Here is an 11345-nt window from a genome sequence, read left to right as displayed (position 1 = left end):
GCAAAACAATTAGCAGCCACATGGCCTAGTTTGTGACAATAAAAACACTCGCCAGCGATTGATCTTGTTCTGCTATGACCAGGCGGACTTACTGGTCTCTGTTGTTCCACTTTGGAGTTTTGTTCCACTGGAATTTGTTGCTTAGGCCTAGATAAGAACAATGTCTTATGTGTGAGAACAAACTCATCAGCTAACACAGCAGCTTGAGAAAGGGTGGTAACCTTACACTCATTTAAATAAACACAAACTCGTTCTGGTAGACAATTTTTAAAGTCCTCCAACAGCATTAATTCCCTTAATGACTCCTGATTAGTAACTTTACTGGCTGCAGTCCACTTATCAAAAAGGATAGACTTCTCCCTTGCAAATTCCACATATGTTTGTATCTGTCCCTTTCGAAAAGTACGAAACTTCTGACGATAAGCTTCAGGGACAAGCTCATAAGCACAAAGGATTGCAGTTTTCACAGTGTCATAATCCATGCTATCAGGTACAGACAATGATGGACAAACCTCCTGGGCTTTTCCTACCAGCTTACATTGTAGTAATAATGTCCACAACTCCTTTGGCCACTTTAGAGAATTAGCAATTCTCTCAAACACACCGAAGTACGTGTCAATTTCCGTTTCCCTAAAAGGCGGGACTAGCGCAATATGTTTTGTAATTTCAAAAGAAGTGCTTGATACCGCCGCATCTCCTGGACTGGGCATAACTGGAGTCGGAGCCGGAGACTCAGGCTTAGGAACAGGGAGTGGAAACTGACTCGGCTGGGTAGTAGACTGAAGAGTGAACTCCTTCACCCTCATATCTAACTCCCGTAACCGAAGTTCCCTCTCCAGTTCTAGCTCCATCCGTCGGATCGTGATTTTTAAATCACGCTCAGCCTGTCTCTGCTCCACTCGCTCCTCCTTGTCCAGTTCCAAACGGCGTATGCGCACTTTCATACGAGCATTCTCTAGAGACCCAGAGCTCTGTGGAGAAAACGCCTCAAACCTAGGTAGAGTCACCTTAATTTTAGGAAGGGGCAATTCAGCCTCCCCTTTATCCATGTCAACAGGAGTACTTATGCTAACAACAGCTCCAGGGTCAACTGGCAGACTTAAAACATGTAACTCCACAAGTTTTTCCACCACAAGCTTTTTAATTTCCCTTTTTAATAATTGTCTGGACAGTGACATTTCAAAGTGAGCAGCAATCTCCAACAAATCATCCTTTCTACACTCATCCAACCTCTCTAGAGAGGGAGCACTTAAGAAGGCTTGTAGCTCAAACACAACCATAGTGTCTATAAGAAGAAGACCACGTTATACAATGAGCCCTTCCACTCACTACACACAATAATCACCGCTATTCAGGAACCTTTTAAAAATCCCGGATGAGCCCCCACCTGTTACGACCCCGAGTTACGTCTAGGGAGTTCTTGGGTGTGAATGGATGGAATAGACTAACTGGTTCAGTGTGATAATTACTCTAAATTGCCGACAACCGTAATGACATGGGCGGACAAAGTGCTTGTGCTGAGGTTTTTCTTTACTGTACAAGGTGGTAGTTGTATTTACAATAATATATACACATATATACAAATGGTTTGTGCTTCTACAAAAAGCGGGACTGGAAATTCGGCGGCACCAAAGAAAATAAACAAACAGAAATTCAAAACCCGCTTACCTTACACTGCTTTATATTAGTCACGCTCGTCTACAAACCAAAGTGAAACCAAAATCCTAACTACGCTATACTTCCCTCACTAACTAGAATACAGGGGGAGGCACCGCCCCTTACCTGAGGTCATTAGACACGGAAGTATACTACGTGGTGAACAATGTATGAGCGCGCTCCTTCTTACCTCTTCCAGCCCCGTACGTAGAACAGTAGTAAACACCACGAACATAAATCGCACAGCAAAATACACAGCAGATCACTTTATCAATTCTCCAATAATTCTCCAATAACTCTCCGACAAACAACCCAATAATGAGTCGCTACGACGTTCGCGCTTTTATGGTTGCCGACTTCTTCCGGGGCGGTGTCCGTACGCTGCGTCTCCTCCCTGCTCCGACCGGTATTGGGTGCACCGCATCGCGCTCACGCAGCCAATCCGCTGTAACACACACGATCAAAACACAGCGGCAAAATACGTGCCTTGGCACGTAACAACATCCATGCATAAGAGAGGATACGGATATTTCCAAGCCTACTGTACTTCTAACAGCATTCACTGGAACAGCTGCCTTTACTGTACTTGTATTTTTTGCATTTCATATTGTAATGGGGTTCATTACAATATCATGCAGCACAAAGACACAGGATGAGTGTATTGTAGACATTTCTTATTAGAGCATGTGGAATTTAGTAAAGTACTGATTATTATGGTTTAATACTATTGTGTGTTTTATACATTGGGGAAGAACCATATATGAGCCTTATGGTCAGACGTCCACAGTCTTTTGTTCATACAGTATAGTGTATAGACAGTCATTTCCTCTGCAGTCTCTCATTATTTACACCAGGGGTGCAAAATTTTTGATTCTTGGGCCACAATGCTTTCTAAAATTCGACAGAGGGGCTGGGCCAGAATAGGAGATTGGTGTGTTTGTGTGAACTAATATAAATCAAATGTAAAAAACATTACATAAAAAGATTTGGCCTTTAACAGGCTGCAAAACCCCACTGTGCTTAGTTTATTGTAAAAATTGTTTCACAAATGTATTAATTTAATAACATGGTAATAAACTCCCATTCAGCTTCAGTAATCCTGCCCACAGCTCTGCCCCCAGTCCCTACTTAAGGTACATTATCAACGGCGCTAACAGTAGCCCCACCCCATCCCCGCCCCCAGACCCTACTTAAGGTCCATTATCAAAGCCGCTAACAGTAGCCCCGCCCCCAGCCCCTGACGCAAGCTGTTCTTAAGTCTAGACCAGCAAGACGTACGTAAGAACCAGTTTTCCTGGTTCAGAGCTGGTGCTTTGGGTGTCGAAAAAGAAAGAACTGATTATTCTCTTGCTCTGAACCATCACTCAAACTGTCTTGGAGGAAAAGGAACAATAGATACCTAATATCTGTTTTAATGTTAATTAAGGCTGATTAAAGGTTTTTCTCATATACTATTGTCTATGTGGACAAAAAGAAATCACGATTAAACAACAACAACAACAACAACAATAATACTAATAATAATAATAATTATAATAACACTAGAAAGTATGTGTTTTGATATGTAAATATTTTCCACTGGTATCTTTAGGTAAACAGAAGTGTTTCAGTGATAATTCCAGTTTCTATGTCATTTCTAAAGAGCTGGAAGGAGAGCAGAACAGACCACATGGCAAAAGGAGCAGACCTGGTGATCATAAGCAGCAAAAAGGAACAGGTGAGAGAGAGAGAGAGAGAGAGAGAGAGAGAGAGAGAGAGAGAGAGAGAGAGAGAAAGATTTATAAGTATATAAGTAAGATTAAAAGTACATTTATTTTCATTATGCAAACAATTTTACAAAGTCACAACACACAACAAACAAATAAGCATCTTGTTGTACATATTATTCTAAAAAGTGCTAAAAAAAAGGGCAGGGTGTATTTATAAAAGTGTAAGAAATACTTCCCTTTTGTTAACTGAGCACAAAGCTTCGCTTTTACACCATCTTGTTTCAAAGGCAGTAAGATCATCAACAGAATTAAAAAAACAAAAGTCAATCAGTACTCTTGATTTGACATATGTGTGGTTGCCTAATCCCCTAGGAAGTATTTGAACTCATCCCTTCGCCAGGTCAGACTGTCAGAGAGATTTGGCTTACCTTCTGTCCATTTTCCACACAGCAGTACTTCACTTTTAATCCAGTTTACCCTTGCAGAGGACAACACATTAAAATCATTAAACAAATTAATTAAATCCTGCACATCTCTTTACCTACTAATTAATCTGCATAAGCAGACAGGTGAATAGTGTTCTCATGGTAGGTAGGTAAAGCCTGTGTAAGTTTCCCTTATTTGCAGTAAAATGGGTTTTATGGCAAGAGAGTACACCATTCCAGGTAGGGCACATCCCTGTCTTACTCACCTATCAACATTTAAAGTAGTGCATAAGCCACTATTAACTTTTAAGTATGCTCTCTATGTCGCAGTAAAGTGCCTTAATTTTGTTTATAATATCCTGGCAAAAGCTAAAGGCTTATAAGGTTTTTCACAGGTATGGATGTTCAATTCTGTCAAATGCCTTTTCTTCTGAGATGAAACCAATGGCAAGGTTCAGCAGATTAGCGACCTCTAGAATGTTCCTAATGAGGGACACATTATCAAAAGGTTACCTATTGGAGACACAGTAAGTCTGGTACGGATGGATGACTTGGTCCATTACTTTATTCAGTTCATTGGCTAGAATTTTTGAAAGCAGTTTGTATTCGGTACAGAGAAGAGAAACTGGGCACCAGTTTTTAATGTCGGTAAGGTCCCCTTTCTTGGGTTGAAGACTGAGGACTGCCCTACAACAACTCTAGGCTGAAAAAGTGCTTAGATGGTGTGTCCATCTGATCTACATTTTGGAACCTGGACCGAACCAGAGCCCCCTGCGCTTTCACACCTAAAATTTCAGCCAATTACGTCTTTATCCTAGAGAGAAGCTCCGTATATTTTTTTAGGCTTTTAAGGACTTGGTTAGTTCTTAGAGCTGTTGAGAACATGCTGTTGACAAAACAGTTGTATTTTTACTTTGTCAAAATCCCACCAGCTTTGTATAGACTGAAAAGAACGTTTCTTGGTTCTAAAATCATCCCAAATTTTTTTTTAAGTTTCTCTAAAATCCTTGTCACTTAGTAAAGCAGTGTTGAAGTGCCAATAAGAGCTTTGAGGCTTGATGGAGTTCAGGATAAAATAACACTGTACCATATTGTGATCTGAGAATCTGACTGGCAAGATAATACAACTTTTAAAAATGTAAGATGGTTTCTAAAAACATAAAACCTGTCTAATCTTGCAAGGGATAAAACGTTATCATGTGTGCGTGTCCACTGCCTCTGATTACCATGTAAGTGCCTTCAAACTTCACCTAGTTTGTGTGTGTTAATAATTTTAATAAGATGATTTTGTGAGGGTTCAACATGGTTTCTATCCAATTTAAGTTCTGAACAATTATAATCCCTCCCAGAAATAAAAATTCATCAGTGGAGCACTTCTGCAGCATGAGACATTGTCTAAAAACAACATTCTCTCTATTGCTGAGGTTGGAACATAGACAAAAGACATCATTTTCAAACTGTGCTTGAACTTTTAACAGTCTTTCTTTTATTATCTATTTTATTATTTTATTAATTTTCCTCAAAATCAGCGTTCCTCCATGGTGGACAAAATACATGTCTCTATGTGCGAACCAAGGGACCGTCTGCAAAGTGCAAAACCCGAAAATTTTTGTATAATTTTTATGTTTTTTTTTTTTATATGAAAATATTTCCCCCAAAAGTAAAACACATTTCCCCCAAGTAAGTGTTGTAGTATAACTATCAGGACATCAGTGATGTGTAAGCTGAATTTGGTGACAGTATAGTGTATTATGCATAATGTTATTGACTGTTTTTTAGTATTCGCTTTTTGGGATTTGCACTTTGCAGACGATCCCTTGGAATCTCTCATGCACTGAAAGTCATGCATGTCTTTTTTAAAGCAGAATACATCCAGTGTAAATTTTTACCAGTTGGTGAAAAAGTATTCTAAAAACAAAATCTAAATAATTTGTCATAAGAAATTATGGCATTATTATGGCCCACATATTGAAAAATACAAATTGCAATTCCTTTCGAAAATATACTGGAAATTTTGTTTTTGGTCAATCAGAGGTGGTGAATTATTGCAATTAAAATATTAAAGGTATAAATTTATATTAAATTATTTTTTCCCCATTATCCTCCAGCTCTAACTTCCAGGTGTCACGGAGTCACCAGGTCCTTCTCTCACTCACCAGCACTCACATTCCCCTGAGTACTAATTAGCACCACCTGATCCACATTCTTCAATCAACGCACACCCTATATAAACCACTCTCAGTCACTCAGTCATTGTCTGGTCTCGTGTGTGCTAACGTGATTCTTCCCCGCAGTCATTCAAGCTCCAGACTCCCGGTTGCTTCACAGCTATCGGCTCTCCTTCCTTCTCCCTCGCATTCGGTGCTACCGGATTATTCTCCCCGTATCCACCTACTCCTGTCTAGGATCCTGTCTCTCTTCCTCCTGTGTTCTCCCCAGCGTGTGTGTGTGCGCGTGTTTACGCTTTCTGCAAACTTCATAGTGCTTCATACAGTTTCGAATCCGATACATCTGCTCACGGACTTCAATAAAGATCTCTTTGGTTTTGCTTACCCTAGCCTGTGGCTTGTGTATCATTACAGAAGACCAGACCATACCGGAAGCATTATGAATGTTCCAGCGTCGGATCCCATTCGCGAATTGGTGGATCTTCTTCGCGCATCGCTACAGTCCGGCGCCACCGCACCAGCCATAGCACAGTCTCCTTCTGCGGCCATAGTCGCATCTCCCATGGCCAGCCCAGCGCCCTACTCTGGTTCGGCGGAGAATTGCACCGGATTTCTGCTGCAGTGTTCGCTAGTGTTCGAGATGCAGCCTCAACAATATCCCACAGAGCGCTCTAAAATAGCCTTTATCATCTCACATCTCCTAGGAAAGGCTCTCCAATGGGCAGATTCATTGTGGCAACAGAACTCCCAGACGGTACAGTCATATGCCTTATTTGTTTCTCACTTCAAGGAAGTATTTCATATTTCTGATGCGGACTCCTCAGCGCGCAACGAGCTGTATCATTTACGACAAGGGAACATGACAGTCACTGACTATGCCTTGAAGTTTCGCACCCTAGCCGCTGTGAGTGGCTGGAATGAAACAGCGTTGATTACAGCCTTTCGTAATGGATTGGATCCATCGGTACAATTACATCTCGTCTCTTCTGATGATCAAATGGGGTTGGAGAGGTTCATACAACTGTCCATTCGCACGGATCATCGCCGACTAGGGTGTCTCACGACGGAGGGTTCACCACCCCGATCTCTTAGCCGATCAATGTTCACTCATCCCGAACCTACACCCATGCAGGTGGATTCCATGCATCTCTCCTCATCCGAACGTCAACGGAGAATTCATCAGAGACTGTGTCTGTACTGTGGAGCTGCGGAGCATACTGTCTCCTCATGCCCCATTCGCCCACCACGACACCCGGTGAGTGTTCTCCAATCTGAACCATCCCTTCACTCACCCTTACAAACTCAAGTGGTGATATCTTTTCGTCATTACTCTATGTCTATTTCAGCTCTCCTCGACTCCGGTTCAGCAGGCAACTTCATCTCCTCGAACCTCTGTCACGCCCTTCAGATCCCCAAGAGCAGAGTTCCGAGGGCACTCCAAGCCCACTCCATCACCGGCAGACCACTAAACAGATCCAACATCCACCATAGTGCGGGCCCTGTGACGTTGACGGTGGGAGCGCTGCATGTAGAGGACATCACCCTCCTGGTTTTGGAGAATTCGACCTCCGATGTCATTCTGGGGCGTCCATGGCTCATACAACACCACCCGGAGCTCTCTTGGGAAACCGGTGAAGTAAAGAGATGGAGTTCTCACTCTTTGTCAACCTGTTTCCCTCAATTACCTTTTTGGGATTTGCAAATTTCTACAGACGGTTTATCCACAACTTCAGCCTCATTGTCACACCCCTCACCTCACTCCTCCGGGGCAAACCCAAATCACTGAGCTGGTCTCCCAAGGCTACAGAGGCCTTCAAAGAGCTGAAAGAAGCCTTCACCCACGCTCCGGTACTCATTCATCCCAATCCTAAGCTTCCCTTCACCGTAGAGGTCGACGCCTCCACTACTGGGGTCGGCGCAGTTCTTTCACAACCTCACAGTAAGACCCAGGTACTCCATCCATGCACCTTCTTCTCCCGCAAATTCACTCCGGCCGAAGTTAATTACGACATAAGCAACCGCGAACTCCTAGCCATCAAACTTGCGCTAGAAGAATGGAGACACTGGTTAGAGGGTGCCAAATCCCCATTTACCGTTTTCACTGATCATAAGAATCTACTATATCTCCGAGATGCAAAAAGGCTGAACCCTCGTCAAGCCCGATGGGCTCTGTTCTTCACCCGCTTCAATTTTACCATCACCTATCATCCGGGAGTGAAGAACAAGAAAGCTGATGCTTTATCTCGCATCCACACACGTGAGGAGGAATCTGACCAACCAGAGACCATCCTTCCATCCTCCATGATTGTCAGCCCAATCCAGTGGACAGGTGAAGTATCAAGTACTGTCCATCCACCACCGGGATGTCCCGCCAATGTTCAGTTCATTCCTGTGTCTCAACGCATGCCTCTCATCAATCAAGTACATACCTCAGTGGGCACGGGTCACCCAGGCATTGGCCGAACCCTCTCACTCCTCCAGGGAAAGTTTTGGTGGCCCAGGATGGCCCAAGATGTCAGGAGGTTCGTGTTAGGATGCTCAGTCTGTGCCACCACCAAGACACCTCATTCTCTACCCACGGGCAAACTTTATCCTCTTCCCATTCCCAATCGTCCATGGTCACACTTGGGGATCGATTTCACCACAGACCTCTTCGTTGTGGTCGACCGTTTCTCTAAGACTATCAGGTTAATTCCCCTCAAGGGCCTCCCCACAGCTATGGAAACTGCAAGACTCCTCTTCGAGCATGTCTTCAGGTATTTCGGTATTCCTGAAGACATTGTCTCTGACCGTGGTACTCAATTTACCTCAAGAGTCTGGAAGGCGTTCTTCAAACGCCTAGGTGTGGCCATCAGTCTGTCCTCCGGGTATCATCCCCAGTCAAACGGTCAGACAGAACGTAAAATTCAAGACGTTAGCAAGTTCCTTCGTGCTTTCTGTCAGCTCCACCAGGACAGCTGGGGTCAGTACCTCCCATGGGCCGAGTACGCCCAAAATTCCTTGAGACAACAAACTACCGGCTTAACGCTGTTCCAGTGTGTACTCGGTTACCAACCACCTTTTTTCCCCTGGTCCGATGAGCCTTCGGATGTCCCGTCTGTTGACCACTGGTTCCGTGAGAGTGAGAGGGTATGGAACTCGGCGCATCATCAGTTACAGGGAGCCGTGAGAAGACACAAGAGGGCTGCTGACACTCATCGTTCCTCCACTCCAGGTTACCAAGTAGGTCAGAAGGTATGGCTGTCCACGAAGAACATTCGTCTACAGCTCCCCTGCAGAAAGCTGAACCCTCGGTACCTCGGACCCTTCGAAATCGTTAAGGAGATCAATCCTGTGGCATTTCAACTCAAACTCCCCAGTACCTATCGTATACATCCTGTCTTTCATGTGTCTCACTTCAAACCTTATCACTCACCAGTTTCTCTCCCATCTCTCTCAGGTCCTGGTGCTGAAGAAGTACCCCCCCTACCTACCATAGAAGAAGACACCGGGATCTACTTGGTAAAGGAGATCCTGGATTCCAGACGTCGAGGTGGGGCTCTACAGTATCTTGTCGATTGGGAGGGGTATGGACCAGAGGAACGTTCATGGGTGCCCCGAGATGATATTCTAGACCCCGATCTCCTCCGGGAGTTCCACGAGTCACACCCAGGCAGACCCGCACCTCGACCCAGAGGCCACCCACCTCGGCGCTCTGGTGTTTCCCGGTCCTCAGGAGCGGACCGTGAGGGGGGGGTACTGTCACGGAGTCACCAGGTCCTTCTCTCACTCACCAGCACTCACATTCCCCTGAGTACTAATTAGCACCACCTGATCCACATTCTTCAATCAACGCACATCCTATATAAACCACTCTCAGTCACTCAGTCATTGTCTGGTCTCGTATGTGCTAACGTGATTCTTCCCCCCAAGTCATTCAAGCTCCAGACTCCCGGTTGCTTCACAGCTATCGGCTCTCCTTCCTTCTCCCTCGCCTTCGGTGCTACCGGATTATTCTCCCCGTATCCACCTACTCCTGTCTAGGATCCTGTCTCTCTTCCTCCTGTGTTCTCCCCAGCGTGTGTGTGTGTGCGTGCTTACGCTTTCTGCAAACTTCATAGTGCTTCATACAGTTTCGAATTCGATACATCTGATCACGGACTTCAATAAAGATCTCTTTGGTTTTGCTTACCCTAGCCTGTGGCTTGTGTATCATTACACCAGGTTGTATTGCTGCTAGCATTATTTAAATTCATCTTTATTGCAGAGACCGGGGGGGTAGGAGGGAGCGAATGAAGAAACACGAGGCCCAACAAAACACTGCCGACCCTCATTAGGCACATCAAAACTCAATTTCTCAATTTAAGTTCTCTGTACAAGTTTTTTTGTAATTTTTTTTCTGTGATTTTTGTTAGTGAGTTGAATTCATTCTTAAATGTATTCTTATGTTTACTCTTAAAGCTGTAATTATTTAAACAATTGTTTTGAAGTAAATTGTTTTGAGTACATTTGTTGTTGAGTGTTTCATTTACCTTTAAGTTAATAAGACTTTTACATACTGTCAGCTGCATGTGCGGCACATATGGGCCAATAGATTTTAACAGAACTCAACCATACTAAAATTGCATATAAGGTTCATATTTGGGCCACATTAAATTGTATTATTTGTCTCATGTTTGGTGGAGTTATGGCACTCCTTTGGTTCAGTTCTTTCAAAGAAGAGGTGTGCCATATTTGGGCCACATAAAATTCCATTTGGCTCATGCTTGGTGGACTTATGGCACTGCTTTGTTCAGTTTTGGCAAAGAAGAGGTGTGCCATATCTGGGCCACATAAATTACATTTGGCTCATGCTTGGTAAACTTATGGCACTGCTTTGGTTCAGTTTTGGCAAAGGAGATGTGGGCCATATCTGGGCCGACAAACACAAACTAATCTGGGCCACAGCTCAGCTGTTTATCTGGCCCAAATCTGGGCCGAAGGAAATTTGCTGACTGGGAAAGAACTTAAATTGAGAAATTGAGTTTTGATGTGCCTAATGAGGGTCGGCATTGTTTTGTTGGGCCTCGTGTGTCTTCATTCGCTCCCTCCTACACCCCTCTCGGTCTCTGCAATAAAGATGAATTTAAACTAGAACGGTACATTTCCTAAAGGAAATGTGAATGTGCTTGCACGTGGCAAGTTCCCCTCATCGTGCTGAGTGTTTTGATATGTCACATGTCCATGTTATGCAAAAAAATTTTTTTCGATAATTTTGGGGGCAGGGCTACATGTGACATCAGTTCCCCTCATCGTGCTGAGTGTTTTGATATATGACATGTCCATGTTGTGCAAAATTTTTGATTTCGCTTATTTTGAGGGCAGGGCTACACGTGACATCAGTTCCCCTCATCGTGCTGAGTGTTTTG

This window comes from Tachysurus fulvidraco, chromosome 7 (assembly GCF_022655615.1).
Source record: "Tachysurus fulvidraco isolate hzauxx_2018 chromosome 7, HZAU_PFXX_2.0, whole genome shotgun sequence".
Classification (NCBI taxonomy): domain Eukaryota; kingdom Metazoa; phylum Chordata; class Actinopteri; order Siluriformes; family Bagridae; genus Tachysurus; species Tachysurus fulvidraco.
Note: the sequence above shows the minus strand (reverse complement) of the source record.